At 42.1% G+C, this 19,003-nt stretch overlaps 1 protein-coding gene across 1 annotated transcript in view; it reads left to right on the top strand.

Moving 5' to 3' along the window:
* AHRR (aryl hydrocarbon receptor repressor) overlaps positions 1-19,003 on the top strand; it is a 128,995-nt gene that overhangs the window by 55,916 nt on the left and 54,076 nt on the right. The window lies entirely within an intron of this gene.

Here is a 19,003-nt window from a genome sequence, read left to right as displayed (position 1 = left end):
GGACAATTTCCTGGTGCAAGTGCTGGAGGAACCAACAAAGGGCCGAGCTCTTCTTGACCTGCTGCTCACAAACCGGGAAGAATTAGTAGGGGAAGCAAAAGTGGATGGGAACCTGGGAGGCAGTGATCATGAGATGGTCGAGTTCAGGATCCTGACACAGGGAAGAAAGGAGAGCAGCAGAATACGGACCGTGGACTTCAGAAAAGCAGACTTTGACAACCTCAGGGAACTGATGGGCAAGATCCCCTGGGAGAATAACATGAGGGGGAAAGGAGTCCAGGAGAGCTGGCTGTATTTTAAAGAATCCTTATTGAGGTTACAGGGACAAACCATCCCGATGTGTAGAAAGAATAGTAAATACGGCAGGCAACCAGCTTGGCTTAGCAGTGAAATCCTTGCTGATCTTAAACACAAAAAAGAAGCTTACAAGAAGTGGAAGATTGGACAGATGACCAGGGAAGAGTATAAAAATATTGCTCAGGCATGCAGGAGTGAAATCAGGAAGGCCAAATCACACCTGGAGTTGCAGCTAGCAAGAGATGTTAAGAGTAACAAGAAGGGTTTCTTCAGGTATGTTAGGAACAAGAAGAAAGTCAAGGAAAGTATGGGCCCCTTACTGAATGAGGGAGGCAACCTAGTGACAGAGGATGTGGAAAAAGCTAATGTACTAAATGCTTCTTTTGCCTCTGTCTTCACGAACAAGGTCAGCTCCTAGACTGCTGCACTGGGCAGCACAGCATGGGGAGGAGGTGACCAGCCCACTGTGAAGAAAGAAGTGGTTCGGGACTATTTAGAAAAGCTGGGCGAGTGCAAGTCCATGGGGCCGGATGCGCTGCATCCGAGAGTGCTAAAGGAGTTGGCAGATGTGATTGCAGAGTCATTGGCCATTATCTTTGAAAAGTCATGGCGATTGGGGGAGGTCCTAGATGACTGAAAAAAGGCTAATGTAGTGCCCATCTTTAAAAAAGGGAAGGAGGAGGATCCTGGGAACTACAGGCCAGTCAGCCTCACCTCAGTCCCTGGAAAAATCATGGAGCAGGTCCTCAAGGAATCAATTCTGAAGCACTTAAAGGAGAGGAAAGTGATCAGGAACAGTTAGCATGGATTCATCAAGGGCAAGTCATGCCTTACTAATCTAATTGCCTTCTATGATGAGATAACTGGCTCTGTGGATGAGGGGAAAGCAGTGGATATCTTGTTCCTTGACGTTAGCAAAGCTTTTGACATGGTCTCCCACAGTATTCTTGCCAGCAAGTTAAAGAAGTATGGGCTGGATGAATGGACTATAAGGTGGATAGAAAGCTGGCTAGATTGTCGGGCTCAACGGGTAGTGACCAATGGCTCCATGTCTAGTTGGCAGCTGGTATCATGTGGAGTGCCGCAAGGGTCGGTCCTGGGGCCGGTTTTGTTCAATATCTTCATTAATGATCTGGAGGATGGTGTGGATTGCACCCTCAGCAAGTTTGCAGATGACACTAAACTGGGAGGTAGATATGCTGGAGGGTAGGGATAGGATACAGAAGGCCCTAGACAAACTAGAGGACTGAGCCAAAAGAAATCTGATGAGGTTCAACAAGGACAAGTGCAGAGTCCTGCACTTAGGACAGAAGAATCCCATGCACCACTACAGACTAGGGACCGAATGGCTCGGCAGCAGTTCTGCAGAAAAGGACCTAGGGGTTATAGTGGATGAGAAGCTGGATATGAGTCAACAGTGTGCCCTTGTTGCCAAAAAGGCCAATGGCATTTTGGGATGTATAAGTAGGGGCATTGCCAGCAGATCGAGGGACATGATCATTCCCCTCTATTCGACATTGGTGAGGCCTCATCTGGAGTACTGTGTCCAGTTTTGGGCCCCACACTACAAGAAGGATGTGGAAAAATTGGAAAACATCCAGCGGAGGGCAACAAAAGTGATTAGGGGACTGGAACACATGACTTATGAGGAGAGGCTGAGGGAACTGGGATTGTTCAGTCTGCGGAAGAGAAGGATGAGGGGAGATTTGATAGCTGCTTTCAACTACCTGAAAGGGGGTTCCAAAGAGGATGGATCTAGACTGTTCTCAGTGGTAGCAGATGACAAAACGAGGAGTAATGGTCTCAAGTTGCAGTGGGGGAGGTTTAGGTTGGATATTAGGAAAAACTTTTTCACTAGGAGGGTGGTGAAACACTGGAATGCATTACCTAGGGAAGTGGTGGAATCTCCTTCCTTAGAAGTTTTTAAGGTCAGGCTTGACAAAGCCCTGGCTGGGATGATTTAGCTGGGGATTGGTCCTGCTTTGAGCAGGGGGTTGGACTAGATGACCTCCTGAGGTCCCTTCCAACCCTGATATTCTATGATTCTATGATGGAGTAAGCCAGTGCACCTCCATTGAAGTAAGTGGAGCTGAGCTCAGTTATGTTAGGGCTGAAAATGATCAGGTATTTTTCAACCTAGATCTCTGTGTCAGTATCCCCTTATTTTTCCTAGCAGGGTATGCAAAAGTGAGAATTCCCTGTGCTCAGTGCTGTATGGAACCGTATGATCCAATCAATTACTAAAACACTTGTTAGTCAACACATCAGACTTTTCTCTTTTTGTCATAGGAGGAAAAATGTGTTATGGTCACCTTTTAATTCTGTGCGTTGTGTGAAAAAATACTTTTTGTTTGTTTTAAACCTGCTACCTATTAATTTCATTTAGTGACTCCTAGTTCTTGTGTTATGAGAAGGAGTAAATAACACTTCCTTATTTATTTTCTTGATACCCGTCATGATTTTATAGACCTCTATCATATCCCCCCTTAGTTCTCTCTTTTCCAAGCTGAAAAGTCCCAGTCTTATTAATCTATCCTCATATGGAAGCCATTCCATACCCCTAATCATTTTTGTTGCCCTTTTCTGAACCTTTTCCAATTCCAAGATAGCTTTTTTGAGATGGGGCAACCACATCTGCACACAGTATTCAAAATGTGAGCATACCATGGATTTATATAGAGGCAATATGATATTTTCTGTCCTATTATTTATCCCTTTCTTAATGATTCCCAACATTCTGTTCACTTTTTTGACTGCCGCTGCACATTGAGTGGATGTTTTCAGAGAACTATTCACAATGACTCCAAGATCTCTTTCTTGAGTGGTAACAGCTAATTTAGACCTCATCATTTTATATGTATGGTTGGGATTATGTTTTCCAATGTGCATTACTTTGCATTTATCAACACTGAATTTCATCTACCCGTTTGTTGCTCAGTCACCCAGTTTTGAGAGATCCTTTTGTAGCTCTTCGCAGTCTGCCTGGAACATAACTATCTTGAGTAATTTTGTATCATCTTCAAATTTTGCCACCTCATTGTTTAGCCTTTTACCAGATCATTTATGAATATGTTGAATAGGACTGGGCCCAGTACGGACCCCTAGGGGACACCACTATTTACGTCTCTCCATTCTGAAAAATGACAATTTATTTCTACCCTTTGTTTCCTATCTTTTAACCAAAAAGAAAAGGAGTACTTGTGGCACCTTAGAGACTAACCAATTTATTTGAGCATGAGCTTTCGTGAGCTACAGCTCACTTCATCGGATGCATACCGTGGAAACTGCAGCAGACTTTATATATACACAGAGAATATGAAACAATACCTCCTCCCACCCCACTGTCCTGCTGGGAATAGCTTATCTAAAGTGATCATCAGGTGGGCCATTTCCAGCACAAATCCAGGTTTTCTCACCCTCCACCACCCCCCACAAATTCACTCTCCTGCTGGTGATAGCCCATCCAAAGTGACAACTCTTTACACAATGTGCATGACAATCAAGTTGGGCTATTTCCTGCACAAATCCAGGTTTTCTCACATCCCCCCACCCCCATACACACACAAACTCACAGTTACCAATCCATGAGAGGACCCTCCCACTTTTCCCATGACAGCTTACTTTGCTTAAGAGCCTTTGGTGAGGGACCTTGTCAAAGGCTTACTGAAAATCTAAATACACTATATCTACTGGATCCCCCTTACCATATGCTTGTTGATCCCCTCTAAGAATTCTAGTACATTGGTGAGGCATGATTTCCCTTTACAAAAACCATGTTGACTTTTCCCCAACAAATTATGTTCATCCATGTGTCTGACAATTTTGTTATTTTTTTATAGTTTCAACCAGTTTGCCCAGTACTGAAGTCAGGCTTACCAGCCTGTAAATGCCAAGATCACCTCTGAAGCCCTATTTAAAAATTGGCATCACATTAGCATTCCTCCAGTCATTTGGTACAGAAGCTGATTTAAATGATAGGTTACAGACTACAGTTAGTAGTTCTGCAATTTCACATTTGAGTTCCTTCAGAACTTTTGGGTGAATACCATCTGGTCCTGATGACTTACTGCTGTTTAGTTTATCTATTTGATTCAAAACCTCCTCTAATGACACTTCAATCTGGTCCAGTTCCTCAGATTTGTCACCTAAAAAGAATGGCTCATGTTTTGGAATCTCCTTCACATCCTTAGCCGTGAAGGCTGATGCAAAGAATTCATTTAGTTTCTCTGCAATGGCCTTATCATCTTTGAGTGCTCCTTTAGCATCTTGATCATGCAGTGGTCCCACTCGTTGTTTAGCAGGATTCCTACTTCTGAAAAAAAAATGGCTATTACTTTTTGAGTCTTTTCCTAGTTGTTTTTAAAATTCTTTTTTGGCCATCCTAATTATATTTTTACACTTCATTTGCCAGAATTTATGCTCCTTTCTATTTTCCTCACTAGGATTTAACTTCCACTTTTTAAAGGCTGCCTTTTTTTCTCTGACTTCTTGTTTTACTTTGTTTAGCCATGGTGGCACTTTTTTGGTTCTCTTACTATGGTTTTTAATTTGGGGTATACATTTAAGTTAAGCCTCTATTATGATGTCTTTAAAAAGTTTCCATACACCTTGCAAGTATTTCATTTCTGGCACTGTACCTTTTAATTTCTTTTTCACTAGCTTCTTCATTTTTGTGTAGTCCCCCTTTCTGAAATTAAATGCTACAGTGCTGGGCTGCTGTGGTGTTTCCCCCCACCACATGAATGTTAAATTTAATTATATTATGGTCACTATTACCAAGCGGTCCAGCTATAATCTCTTCTTGGACCAGATTAAGTGCTCCATTTAGGACTAAATCAAGAATTTCCTCTTGTGCGTTCCAGGACTAGCTGCTCCAAGAAGCAGTCACTTAAGGTGTCAAGAAACTTTATCTCTGCATCCCATCCTGAGGCGACATGTACCCAGTCTATATGGGGATAGTTGAAATCCCCCATTATTATTGAGTTTTTTATTTTTATAGCCTCTGTAATCTCCCAGAGCATTTCACAGTCACTGTCACCATCATGGTCAGGTGGTTGGTAATATAGCCCTACTGCGATATTCTTATTATTAGAGCATGGAATTACTATCCATAGAGATTCCATGGTATAGTTTGCTTCATTTAAGATTTTTACTTCATTTGTTTCTACACTTTCTTGCAGATATAGTGTGACTCCCCCACCAGCACAACCTGTTCTGTCCTTCTGATATATTTTATTCTCATTTAATATGAGGCACTCTAGTTCACCCATCTTATTATTTTGACTTCTAGCATTTGTATATAAACACTTTCAAAACTTGTATGTGGTGTAACTGAATGGGTCTCTTTTTCATTTGACTGTTTCTCATCAGATCCTACCCGTATTTTATCATCTTCCATCCTCTCCTCTTTACTAGAACATAGGGAATCTCCACTAATAGATCCTTCCCTAAGAGATGTTTCTGTCTGAACCACATGCTCCTCCGCACCTGTCGGCTTTAAAAATTGCTCTACTAACTTTTTAATTTTTAGTGCCAGCTGTCTGGTTCCATTTTGGTTTAGGTGAAGCCCATCTTTCCTGTATAGGCTCCCCCTTTCCCAAAAGTTTCCCCAGTGCCTAATAAATCTAAACCCCTCCTCCCTCCACCCTCATCTCATCCATGCATTGAAACCCTGCAGTTCTGCCTGTCTAACTGGCCCTGCGCCTGGAACTGGAAGCATTTCAGAGAATGCTACCATGGAGGTCCTGAACTTCAATCTCTTACCTAGCAGCCTAAATTTGGCCTCCAGGACCTCTCTCCTTCCTTCCCTATGTCACTGTATCTACCATATACCATGACCACTGGCTCCTCCCTAGCACTACACGTAAGTCTAACTAGATATCTCGAGAGATCTGCAACCCTCGCACCGGGCAAGCAAGTCACCATGCAGCTCTCCCGGTCATTGCAAACCCAGCTATCTATGTTCCTAATGATCGAATCCCCCATGACTATTACCTGTCTCTTCCTAATAACTGGAAATCCCTCCCCCGGAGAGGTATCCTCAGTGTGAGAGGATACAACCACATCATCTGGAAGGAGGGTCCCAACTATGGGATTGTTTCCCTATGCTCCAGTTGGATGTTCTCCTTCCCTGAGACTTTTATTATCCTCAATAGCACAGAGTCTGTCAGAGTGGGGGTGGGACCGTTCTACTATGTTCTGAAAAGTCTCATCTATATACCTCTCTGTCTCGCTTAGCTCCTCCAGTTCAGCCACTCTAGTCTCCAAAGCCCATACATGGTCTCTGAAGGCCAGGAGCTCCTTGCATTGAATGCACATATATGCCACCTGCCCATAGGGTAGGTAATCATACATGCTGCATTGGGTGCAATAAACTGGATAGCCCCCACTCTGTTGCTGGACTTCTGCCTGCATTATCTTTTTGCTCCTGCAGCTCGTTCCTTTGTTGTTTTGTTTTGATCAGGGGGTGTTTTTGGCTTTAAGTTTACAAATGGTAAGTGCATCTAGCCCCCCCCCCACTCCCTCAAGGAGCATATTTGCCATGAAACAAACTGTGCAGTGGTATGGGGGCCCTCCAAAAACAGGGGGCCCCCCAAAATTCAGGAAAAATATCTGACAACCTGCCCCTGAGTCCCGGCCAGCAGCACAATAGGACTCAGGCAGGCGGGCCCCACTCCACTCCCAGAAGTGGCTGGCCGCTGGCATGTCTCTGCACACCCCTGGCGGAGGGGAAGGTGGCTCCATGTGCTGTCTCCCCGCTCCCCCGCCAGGAAGCACATGAAGATCCGCTGCCCCTCCTCCCCCTAAGGGGTGCGCAGAAATGTGCCAGCAGCAGGGCTAAGGCAGCTCCCTGCCCTCTCTGCCTCCCTTCCTCCATGTGGCTTCTCTCCCGGAAGTGGCCAGCATGTCCCTGCGGCCCCTGAGGGAGGAGGTGTGTCTCTGTGCAATGCCCCAACCCCGAGCACCGATTCCGTAGCTCCCATTGGCCGGGAACTATGGCCAATGGGAACTGTGGCCAATGGAAGCTGCGGGGGTGGTGCCTGCAGGCAGCAGCATGCAGAGACCCCCTGCGTGGGCCCCCCCACCCCGACTAGGAGCCACTGCTGGAGGGGTGTGCCAGTTGTTTTGGGAGCTGCACAGCCCAAGGTAAGCACCGCGCCCCTGCACCCCTCCCGCACCCCAACCCCCTGCCTCAGCCCAGAGCCTGCACCCCGCACCCAAACTTCCTCCCAGAGCCCGCACCTTTCACCCCTTCCCACACCCCAACTCCCTGTCCTAGCCCAGAGCCTGCACCCCACACCCCTTTCCACACCTCAACCCCCTGTTCCAGCCCAGACCCCGCACCCAAACTTCCTCCCAGAGTCCTCACCCCCTCCTGCACCCCAACTCCCTGCCCCTATCAATGTACCTCACTTTATTTTCATTTACTTCCCATTACTTATAATACAGGAGGAGAATGAAGAAAAAAAGAATGAAAAACGGGGGGAGGATGGGGATAAGAGAGAATGTTCTTTTTTTTGGCTGGGTCCCCAAGGGGGGCCCCAATCTGCACACAGGGCCCCACTAACTCTAAATCCGCCACTGACTCCCCCTCTAAACTCCCTCGGAAAACTCCACTGTTAGCCGCTCCTGTTCACTAGCTCCTCTGGTTGCTTAGAAGTGGGCTTTTTAAAGCCCTGGTCTTCCTAGCCCCGCCCTCTGGTTAAGGGTTGATGGGTGCTAAAGTGCTTAGGGATCAAAGCCTCGTTAAGAAGCTCTCAGCCTTGCCTAGCAGGCCGCTAGGCTCAGTACACGGTCCCCAAACAAACAGACTACACAATATATTTCAGACAGGTAGCAAGCACACCACAAACACAGACACTACAGACAACAAACTTACCCCAAGGGTCATGTACTCGCTCCTCCTGCACCTGGAGACCTCCTTCGCAAAACTCCCGTTAGCCGTTCCTGTTCGAGAGAATAACAAGTTATTTTTTCATCATACTCTTATTCAGTCACACACTGGCTTGGTCAAAGGCTTGCTCTGATTTCTGTTATTGTTGCTGCTGATATATATTTTATTTAGTTAATGTCACAGACATTGTTCTTGTTCCTCTGTCCTTCTTGTCATCCCCAGAAACTGAGAGAACGAGGTCATGATATTGCAATGAGAACAGTGCACGTGGATCCTTGTGCCAGTGCAGAGCCTACTGAGTTCAGAGGAACTCTTTATGGGTAAAAGGGTCTGCGTGCTTGTGCTATTCTTGTTAGGGGTCAGGGCTCAATAAAAAAGATATGGCTTAGGAACAATGAAATATTTTGAGCCACACTGAAAGAGGATGGACTAAATTCTGTGACTCTAGAGAAAATGCTGAAAATTCAGAAGAAATAGAGGATTGTTTTGACTATTTCCTCTATACATTTTTTAAACTGCTGTACATGTGAAAAGATGCACAACAGTCCAGCAGAATAACCATTGAGCCCTGCTGGGTAACTTCCAGTGCCATCTTAATGGCAAGGACAGGAGGAATGGGAATTGCTCAGCAGCTCTGGTTAGCTATCAGCTAAACTACAGGTGCCTCCATATCTCAGTCTGAATGTGCAACTATAAAATGAATATGTAATCTGATGATCTCACATTCAGACAAACAGGGAGTGTGATGGCTGACCAGATGAAGAGGAAGACTCAGGGCAGTCAAAGTTAAAATGGATTAGCAGGTGAAAGCCTGGATCATCCTAACTGGTTTAAACTGTGTTCCAGTGTACAAAATTGGGACAGGGAGAGGAAAATAGAGTAAAACATCTGAAAAACTTCAGTAAAAATCATAATTTTTCAACCTGAGATCTCAAAAATAGACAAACATAATTTTAAACACACTTCCTAAATACTACATAAGTCACCTCTGGACTGACAGCTTCAAAAGTAACTCTTTCAAAAGTCTATAAGAAATCACATATGAAATTAAAGTGCCTCCTCTACCATAGTTATAGTGAGTCTAACATGACTACAATATTTACATTTCTTTTGCACCAAGTTGAGCTTACGATTCATTTGTTGACACAGTTTAGTTCAAAATTTCTAGTGCATTTAGCAGAAAAGCTGTATCTTGGTTTTCACAGACAGAAGTTCACTTTCTTTAGAAAATATTGCTTTTAATAAAGTATAAATAATGAGTAGTTCTTTGTTATGCTCACTGAGTTTTAAAAATATTAATGCAAGACTACATTGCTTGGTATGAATCCCAGATTGTGAGCAGTAGGGATAGGGAGGTGGGTGGAGTAATCTTTACCATGAATTCTCTTAAACTTCACAGTGCTTCTCCTCAAGGAACTGCAATAGAGCTAAAAATAAGTATATTGTTGTTTACAGTTTCTTAGCTTACCTCTTCTAATTGCAGTCCTCCACCCTCTGCACTCCTCCCCACATTCTTACATCCTCACAAAAGAGAGACAAAAATTCCTTCTATAATCCTCCCCAAATAGAGCCCCAACTTGCTTTCCTTCCCTTGGTGAGGTTCCTTCATTTGCCTCACACACTGATCTCTGCCTTTAGCCTGAATCCTCAGTGTTATCCATTCTAGCTTCATGCCATTTCGCTCCCAAAGGCTCAAGTTCAACAGCCATGTTCTTCTGCCTGACTTGACTCCCTTTCTGATGGGTCAAGAGTCAGGTCAAGAGAGACTAGTTAGCAAAGCGAGTTGTTTTAGGAGGTCAAGCTGAAGAACATGAAAGATTTCTGCTGGGGCTTGGGGGAGGTCAAGACAAAAAACTAGCCCCTTTATACCTCTCCAGTGCTGGAAGCCCTCTCTGACCTTTCACATTAGCATCCTCACTGCCCTCCATGAAACCCAGCACTAGCCAGTTCCCTCAGGATTGAGGGTACTAGAAGGGGTACAGAAATGTGTACTTTACCACTTATGATGTGTTTAATATATGAACAGTTTCATGCATTCTAAAATGTTCTGTGTAAATGAACAAGACAAATCAGACAGCTATTCTAGAACGTTTTCTTCATCAGAACTTATTTATGTAAAAAAACCCAACCCAGTGGAATATAACTAAACTAATTGTTTTGATCGTTTTTCCTGTAGCCTTTTCCTTTCTATTTGTAAAAAGGAATTTACTTGACAGAAATATTCTTCACCTTTTAACTTGCCAGTTTCCCCCCCTCCCTAATGAATGGGAGTTATTTTCTGATTCTTTACTTTAAGCTACATTTCTTTTTTTAGGCAATTTCCAGATATCTGATACAATATATAATGAGGAATTAGGTTCCATTACATGAAGGCTTAACCTTCACAAAAAGCATTCAGAGCTTGCCAGGAGTCATCAATATTTAACAGCTGTTGTTATTATGAAATACTTCATAGGGTAATGTGGCTTGTCTGCTTGCACGCAATGGTTTGAACAAGAGCCAGGCCACTGTCAGATGCAAGGAAAGATTGACAGCCGGTTAGATTGCGTGACAGTGAAGCTCTGGTTAGTGAGCAGTCTGCTTTTACCAAAAGGCCTGCTCTCCCCCTGGTGTTTTTTCTCAAAAGGAATTCCTCAACTGGGGAGGGAAGGGGAGCAAAGGGTGGGGTTTCAACTTGGTAGGTGGCTCTGTGCCCAGATCCCGCCCACATGCCATGAAGATATCTGTGAGCTCTAATCATGCAAAGCTGCGAGAAAAAAATATACTGTAAAATAGCTAGAGGAGAATGTAACTGTCAGAAGAGGGCATGTCTTTGATACCTCATGTACATGGGAAACACATTAAGTTCTCACTAAGAATGAGGCAAACAATTATGAAAGAAAGAGGGGAAGAGATTTTGAAGGAAAAGAAAGTAGTACAGTTTACTGAGTTTGGTACCTTAAATAAATGCCATGCTGCACTTAAACTTCAAAGGGCAGACACATTTCAAAGAGTCTCTTAAGAAGAAGCAGACTAAGAAAGCCACTAAGTAGGGAAGGAAAGCTTTGTATTATTGCTAGCATAATTTCATCTGGCAGTCTGATGGGCCCTGCTACAGTACTGTACTCTAAACATCAGGCTGTCTGAGAATGGATTTTGTCGGTGATTTCTTTCCTGAAACAGTCATGCCAACTGTGAGCTGTGGCATTTCAGAATGAAAAGATGCTGTTCTGATTGTACAGTAGTTTAATAATTCTTCTTCATGTTGTACGTAACTTGATTTTTAATGTACAGTCTGTAGAGTCTAGTCCTTAGTGTTAACATTAGCTCCACATCAATAGTGAGAGGAATAGTCCCATTAGATTCATGGCTATTGCTCAGTTTAAGACAATTTCATGCGCAGAGTTCTTTTTCCATTCAGTAGGGTACACATGACCAGCTATTCTTGGCTCTAAAGAGAAATTAATATGTATAGAAAAGAGACAGTGTTCAAGTGTGCAAAATAATGTATAGTTCAATCAGGCTTGGTATTTTCAGTTTCTTTTTTGATCAATTGAATTTGAAATGAAGTTACGATCTGCCCAGCGTAAGGGGCAGCATGGCTGTTGCAGCAGTCCAGAAGAGAGATGGTCTCCCCACTACTCTTGGAATGGATTAAACTGGGTCACTACTATAACTTGAGTGGGTGGAGTTAAGGCTGATCCATGAGAGGACTTGGAGGGTTGATTTGGAGAGGGTAATCCCATTGGTCTAAAATCATATTTTAACAAGAGCTCTGAGGTTTATATAAATGCAAATAAAATAGTAACTTACACCAAATATGTGATCTCTGGAGTGAGGGACAAAATAAAATGATTGATGAGGACAATTTTTAGTAAATTTCTCAAGAATTTGGAATTAAAGATGTCAGAGTGCGTTTCTCCCCTTTAACATGTTCAAGGTCTTCTAGATTTGATTTTTCAAATCAAGAGGTTTAGGTCTATAGATAGGCAATGCTAGTGCAAGAATGAGATACTTTTGTAATATACTCTCTGCCTCTAACTGTACATTTTCTAACTGATTTAGAGCAATTTCATTATTCATATCCCTCCAATCCACTAATTCCCCTGACAGAGGTTGGTAACTTGTGCTTAAAGAGGAGACCATTAAAACGAAACTGTTGCCTCTCATTACATAAAACATTCAGCTAATCCAAAATCACCAAACTCGGTGTTTTTTGTGCATTCATCATCAGTTAGCTACTCCAGCTATCAGTCTTCCCTTTGTATTCTTCTTTGATGTCCTCACCTTTTTGCATTTCCAGACCAGGAAATGGTTCTCCATCCTCCTAGCTGAACAGTGCTTCATGAAATCACAATGGACACTTCTCTGAAAAAGAAGAAAACAACAAGAAATTGTAGTCTGTATAGAAAGGAGCATAAACTCTGCAAGTCAAGTGTAAAAGTATAATCAGGCAAGTCAGAAAAGAAATTGAAAAGCAACTAGTAAAAAACAAAAACTAACAGCAAAATTTTCTTGAAGTACATCAGCAGCAAGAAGCCTACCAAACAATCAGTAGGGCCACTGGACAATTGAAGAACTAAAGGAGCACTCAGGGAAGATAAGGCCATTGCAAAGAAGCTAAATGAATTCTTTGCATCAGTCTTCAATGCAAAGGATGAGCGGGAGATTCCCAAACCTGAGCCATTCTTTTTAGGTGACAGATCTGAGGAACTGGACCAGATTGAGGTGTCCGTAGAGGAGGTTTTGGAACAAATTGATAAATTAAACAGTAATTAGTCACCAGGACCAGATGGTATTCACCCAAGAGTTCTGAAGGAACTCAAATAGGAAATTGTATAACTACTAATGGTGGCATGTCAACTGTCATTTAAATGAGCTTCTGTACTAGATGACTGGTTAGCTAATGTGATGCCAATTTTTTTAAAAGGCTCCAGAGGAGATCCTGGCAATTATAGGCTGGTAAACCTAACTTCAGTACTAGCTAAATTGATTCAACCTATAATAAAGAATAAAAAGTTATCAGACACATAGATGAACACAATTTGTTGGGGAAGAGTCAAGGCGGCTTATGTAAAGGGAAATCATGCCTCACCAATCTATGAGAATTCTTTGAAAGGGTCAACAAGCATGTGGACAAGGGGGATCCAGTGGACTCAGTGTATTTGGATTTTCAGAAAGTCTTTGACAAGGTCCCTCACCAAAGGCTCTTAAGCAAATAAGCCGTTATGGGATAAGAGGGAAGGTCCTGTCACGGACCAGTAACTGGTTAACAGACAGGAAACAAAGCAGAGGAATTAATGTTCAGTTTTCAAAATGGAGTGAGGTAAATAGCAGTTCCCCCAAGGATCTGTGGGATCTGTACTGGGACAAGTGCTGCTCATCAATGATCTCGAAAAGGGGTAAACAGTGAGATAGTAAAATTTTCAGATGATAAAAATTACTCAAGATAAGTCTAAAGCAGACTGCGAAGAGTTACAAAGGGATCTCACAAAACTGGGAGACTGGGCAACAAAATGGCAGATTAAATTCAATGTTGATAAATGCAAAGTAATTCACATTGGAAAACATAATCCCAACCATACATGTAAAATGATGAGGTCTAAATTAGCTGTTACAACTCAAGAAAGAGATCTTGGAGTCATTGTGAATAGTTCTCTGAAAACATCGACTCAATGTGCAGCAGGAGTCTAAAAAGGTAACAATGTTAGGAACCATTACGAAAGGGATAGATAATAAGACAGAAAATATCATAATGTCACTATATAAATCCACGATGCACCCACACCTTGAATAGTATGTGCAGTTCTGGCCACGCCATCTCAAAAAAGATATATTAGAATTGGAAAAAGTGCAGAGGAGGGCAACCAAAATGATTAGGGGTATGGAACAGACTCCATTTGAGGAGAGAGTAAAAAGTCTGGAACTTTTCAGCTTGGAAAAGAGATGACTAAGGTGGGATATGATAGAGGTCTATAAAATCATGAATGGTGTGGAGAAAGTGAAAGTGTTATTTACCCCCTTCACGTAACATAAGAACCAGGGGTCACCCAATGAAATTAATAGGCTGCAGTTTTAAAGCAAACATAACAAAGTACTTCTTCATACAATGTACAGTCAACCTGTGGAACTCATTGCCAGGGGATGTTGTGAAGGCCCAAGCTCTAACTGGGTTCAGAAAAGAACTAGATACGTTCATGGAGGATAGGTCCATCAATGGCTATTAGTCAAGATGATTAGGGATCCAACCACATGCTCTGGGTGTCCTCAGCCTCTAACTGTCAGAAGCTGGGAATGGACAACAGGGGATGGATCACTTGATAACTGCCCTGTTCTGTTCATTCCCTCTGAAGCATTTGGCATTGGCCACTGTCAGAGACATGAGACTAAGCTAGATGGACCATTGGTCTGACCCAGTATGGCCATTCTTATGTTCTTCAATTATAGTGTCTTTTAGTAGTTTCCAGCCTTTCCAGAGTTGTGGATTTTGATACTTCCTCTGATTTCACCAGGCTTGCTAGAATTTGTGATCCTCTCACATTTGTTGCCTATGCTTCATGTGTTTGTCACTCTTGTATATCAACATAGCTTTTATTTTTCATCTTCTTTTGCAGAACAGCTCCATCTTCTGTTTTATTTTGTATGTTGGAAATACGTAACAGATAATTTGTGTTAAGCAAAAGCTCCCCCCTTTGTCCACTTCCTACCTAACCAGCTTTGCTAATTTTGAACCTGGCAGGTTAGTCCCCTGCCCTTAATTGGAGACAGTATAATCCAAACAGTTGTGTCTCTTCATGGAAGGCTTTTCCAGGCTCCATAAATTCAACCCCAACTCTTGACACAGCTTATACCTCCATCCGTTAGCCTCGAATATCAATTTCTTTCCTTCTATTGTTCTTGGTACTAAATGAAATTCCAACAAGGTTTCAGCTCTCCTGGATTCCTGCATCATCCTTGAGTTTATTAAATCTCCCCTAATCTTTTCCCACATGCATGACATCTAGAGGATTTTCCCCTGGCATTCTTCAAGCTCTCTTTTATCCTTTTTGTTATATCATTTGTCCTGTACCCATAGAGGTGGCATTCTATTTAATTTTCAAATTTGGCCACATGTGTCTCAGAACAAGATTTCTCACTATCATATCACCAGTCAGGATCACTTGCTGCTTTCTTTCTAGTGACTCCTGTTCAATTCTTACTACTCAGTCACTGGTAGAGCTGAGTTAATAATGGGTTTTTTAGTTCAGAGGCATAACTGAAAAATCTGGAAAAAAAATACCCTCTGGTTTGGGATGAACAAAAACAATTTTTTTGAAAAATGTTCATCAAACTGAAAAATCTCAACTGAATCCACCCAAACATTTCAAGTTGACCTGAAACAAAATTATTTTTGTTTTACGATCAGTTTCAAGTCAATAAAACCAATTTTTTCATTTTGATTTGCCTGTTTCAGGTGTTTTCACCCTTCTTTGTTGTGTTTTTTTAAAAAAAATCTGGGGCCAAATTTGAAACCGAATTACTGTTTTGAATGAAAGTCAAAACAAAATGTTTCAAAAAGGTCAAGACAAAATATTTTGACTCTTTTTTGACAAAATGTTCTCAATTGAAACTATTCATCAAATTGACCCAATTTGGGTAAATACTTTCAGACCCCCCAAAATGCATTTTTCGATGAAAAATTTGTCCAGAAAAATTGCCTGTCTCTAGTCACTGATAAGGCATCAGCAGGGCTCTAAAACAGAGGTTAATTGTTGCTTGTGTTTACCTGTTACTCCCAATGGGGTAATATTTTTCAGTTTCTCCTCTACACTCTGTAATATGTCCTGTTCTTCCTCACTGAGATACCATGTTTGCTGCCTTCATCAATGACACACTCTCATCAACATCAGCCTCTCTTCTGAGCTCTTTGTGCATTAGTGACTGATCCCTGCTTCCCTGATGGGTTGGTTCCACTTAAGGATTTTATATTCATATTTCATTTTAATGCAGTGTCTTCAACCCTGAGGGGGAGTATATAGTGATGAGGAAGCTATGCTGATCCAGGCGCAGGGAACAATTTTTCTGCTTCTGAGGAATGCATTCTGCTTCTTGGCACAAGGAGGGCTGCCTTGCCTGCTGCTATGGGTCTGTTCACATTTTGGGGCAATGTGTACAACGTATTATGAAACAGATGGGTGTGGCCAAACATACAGGAACTTCTAGCAGGTGATATGACAGTACAATATAATACTTTATATTTGGAAATGGAATTAGTACTAGATGGACTGTGGAACAAACATCTCTTGTGCCTCTGCTGCTGTGTTTGTGTGAGCCTGAAGGCTAACAAACAGGCAGGGAACCCTAGCCTGCTCGATGAAATGAAATGAAATAAAATAATGCTTTCCTCTTAAAGATGGAGTTAGCCCCACTGGAATGTTTGACAAAGCCAAAAGAACTCATAAAAATAAATCTTCATTTCCTCTTGCCACTCCCTGTCTGTCTTTTAACCTACACAAAGATAAAGAGCCTCTGTGTAGAGAATTATGAAAATATACTTTTGGGGTGTAGGGGAGCAATGGGATGGGGGCTCTGCTTTCAGAAATTGTAGTTACACCCTCTTTGTAATACCCAGCTGCAAATGGCATTATGACTGACCTAGGAGCAAGCTCAGCTGAGCAGGGACATGGAAAAGATACATCATGTGACCTTTCCCAATAAACCTGACATTTAAACCAAGACCAACTACAAAACCCATCCCCTAAAAATGTGCACCTTTCCACAGAAGTTTCATATCCATTTTGCAGAATGGCTTGCAGGGTTGAAAACATGAAATCATAGTAGCTTGAAAAATTTGCACGGAAACCCACCCTTAGTCCTGTTTCATATAGTTTTGGGATATCCTAGTGTGTTTTCCACAACTCAGGTGCGGAATTTATTATCTATGCTTGAGATTACAATTTAGGAAATATGAGTCCACAGTATCACTAGCAGTAAATGTTCACTATCTGAACTAAAAACCAATTCAAATTTCTTACGTAACTTCCAGAACTGTGGTATCTGTGTTGCCATCATATGATATGAAAAGATACCGTGTCTCTTGACTCTTTGTAGAGCCTCAGGTTAACAAGCACCTGATCCAAAACCTATGAAATAAGGAGAAATCACTCCAATAGGCTTTGGACCACGCCCTTTGTCATTTTCAGCTAATACTGTTAAATCCATGAACATTTTTATTCAGTTTTTACTCTGGGCTCTTATTCAAAAATTGCATCCAGTTGTCATCACTACATTTAGCAAAGAGCCAAGTAACATTCCAGACTTTTTTTTTAATATTCCTATGTGGAATGAATTATTTCAGATTGTTTCATCCCTATTTTGGGGTTATTAACCTGTGGCTGTTACTCCAGGCTGATGCAGGGGTTGTTGGAACAATTTGTACAGCGGGGTCCTGAGAGCCATTGAACCAAACCGTAAACCCTGTATATAATGGAAACCACTTCAAGTCAGGGGATGCAGCAGCACCCCCAGTACCCTAGTTCCAGCACCTATGGGCTGACATTTGGAGTAGCCTATATGTACCAACTGCCCTGGGTCCACTTAGTGGCAGACCCTTCTCACTGTCCCTTCACATCAACAGAGCAAAACCAAGTAAGAACTGTATTTTTGTAGATTGAATGTGTTAGATTGGTACGTTTGAACAGTGGTGAATGTCTCATCTCAGTTAGCCATCATAGCTTTTTCAAGATGATCCAGATCAAATAACTAAAAACCCTGCAATAATAATGAAGCTGAATCTTTAACTCATTATTTATTGACAGAATCACAAGATTTGCTTCACACTCCATACTTCCCCAATGATCCAGATACTCACCTAGCAGATGATGTATATAATCAACTCTGTCTTCTGGGTGATTCTTTCATTATCCTCAAAATTGAGAGTTTCAGAGTAACAGCCGTGTTAGTCTGTATTCGCAAAAAGAAAAGGAGTACTTGTGGCACCTTAGAGACTAACCAATTTATTAGAGCATAAGCTTTCGTGAGCTACAGCTCACTTCATCAGATGCATATTGTGGAAACTGCAGCAGACTTTATATATACACAGAGAATATGAAACAATACCTCCTCCCACCCCACTGTCCTGCTAGTAATAGCTTATCTAAAGTGATCATCAGGTGGGCCATTTCCAGCACAAATCCAGGTTTTCTCACCCTCCACCCCCCCACACAAATTCACTCTCCTGCTGGTGATAGCCCATCCAAAGTGACAACTCTTTACACAATGTGCATGACAATCAAGTTGGGCTATTTCCTGCACAAATCCAGGTTTTCTCACATCCCCCCCACCCCCATACACACACAAACTCACTCTCCTGCTGGTAATAGCTCATCCAAACTGACCACTCTTCAAGTTTAAATCCAAGTTAAACCAGAACATCTGGGGGGGGGGTAGGAAAAAACAAGAGGAAACAGGCTACCTTGCATAATGACTTAGCCACTCCCAGTCTCTATTTAAGCCTAAATTAATAGTATCCAATTTGCAAATGAATTCCAATTCAGCAGTTTCTCGCTGGAGTCTGGATTTGAAGTTTTTTTGTTTTAAGATAGCGACCTTCATGTCTGTGATTGCGTGACCAGAGAGATTGAAGTGTTCTCCGACTGGTTTATGAATGTTATAATTCTTGACATCTGATTTGTGTCCATTTATTCTTTTACGTAGAGACTGTCCATTGAGAGTGGATCTGAAATCATCACTCTTTCAGGGATTCAACTTCATATTTATTCCGACAGAGACTTAAATCTGATTATCTAAAGATATTTCAAAATGAATATTTACAGCCTATACAGGGGAAAAGCA

This window comes from Lepidochelys kempii, chromosome 2 (genome assembly GCF_965140285.1).
Source record: "Lepidochelys kempii isolate rLepKem1 chromosome 2, rLepKem1.hap1, whole genome shotgun sequence".
NCBI classification, from domain to species: Eukaryota; Metazoa; Chordata; order Testudines; family Cheloniidae; genus Lepidochelys; species Lepidochelys kempii.
The sequence above is the reverse complement of the archived record's forward strand: the minus strand, read 5'-3'. Positions and strand labels throughout refer to the sequence as shown.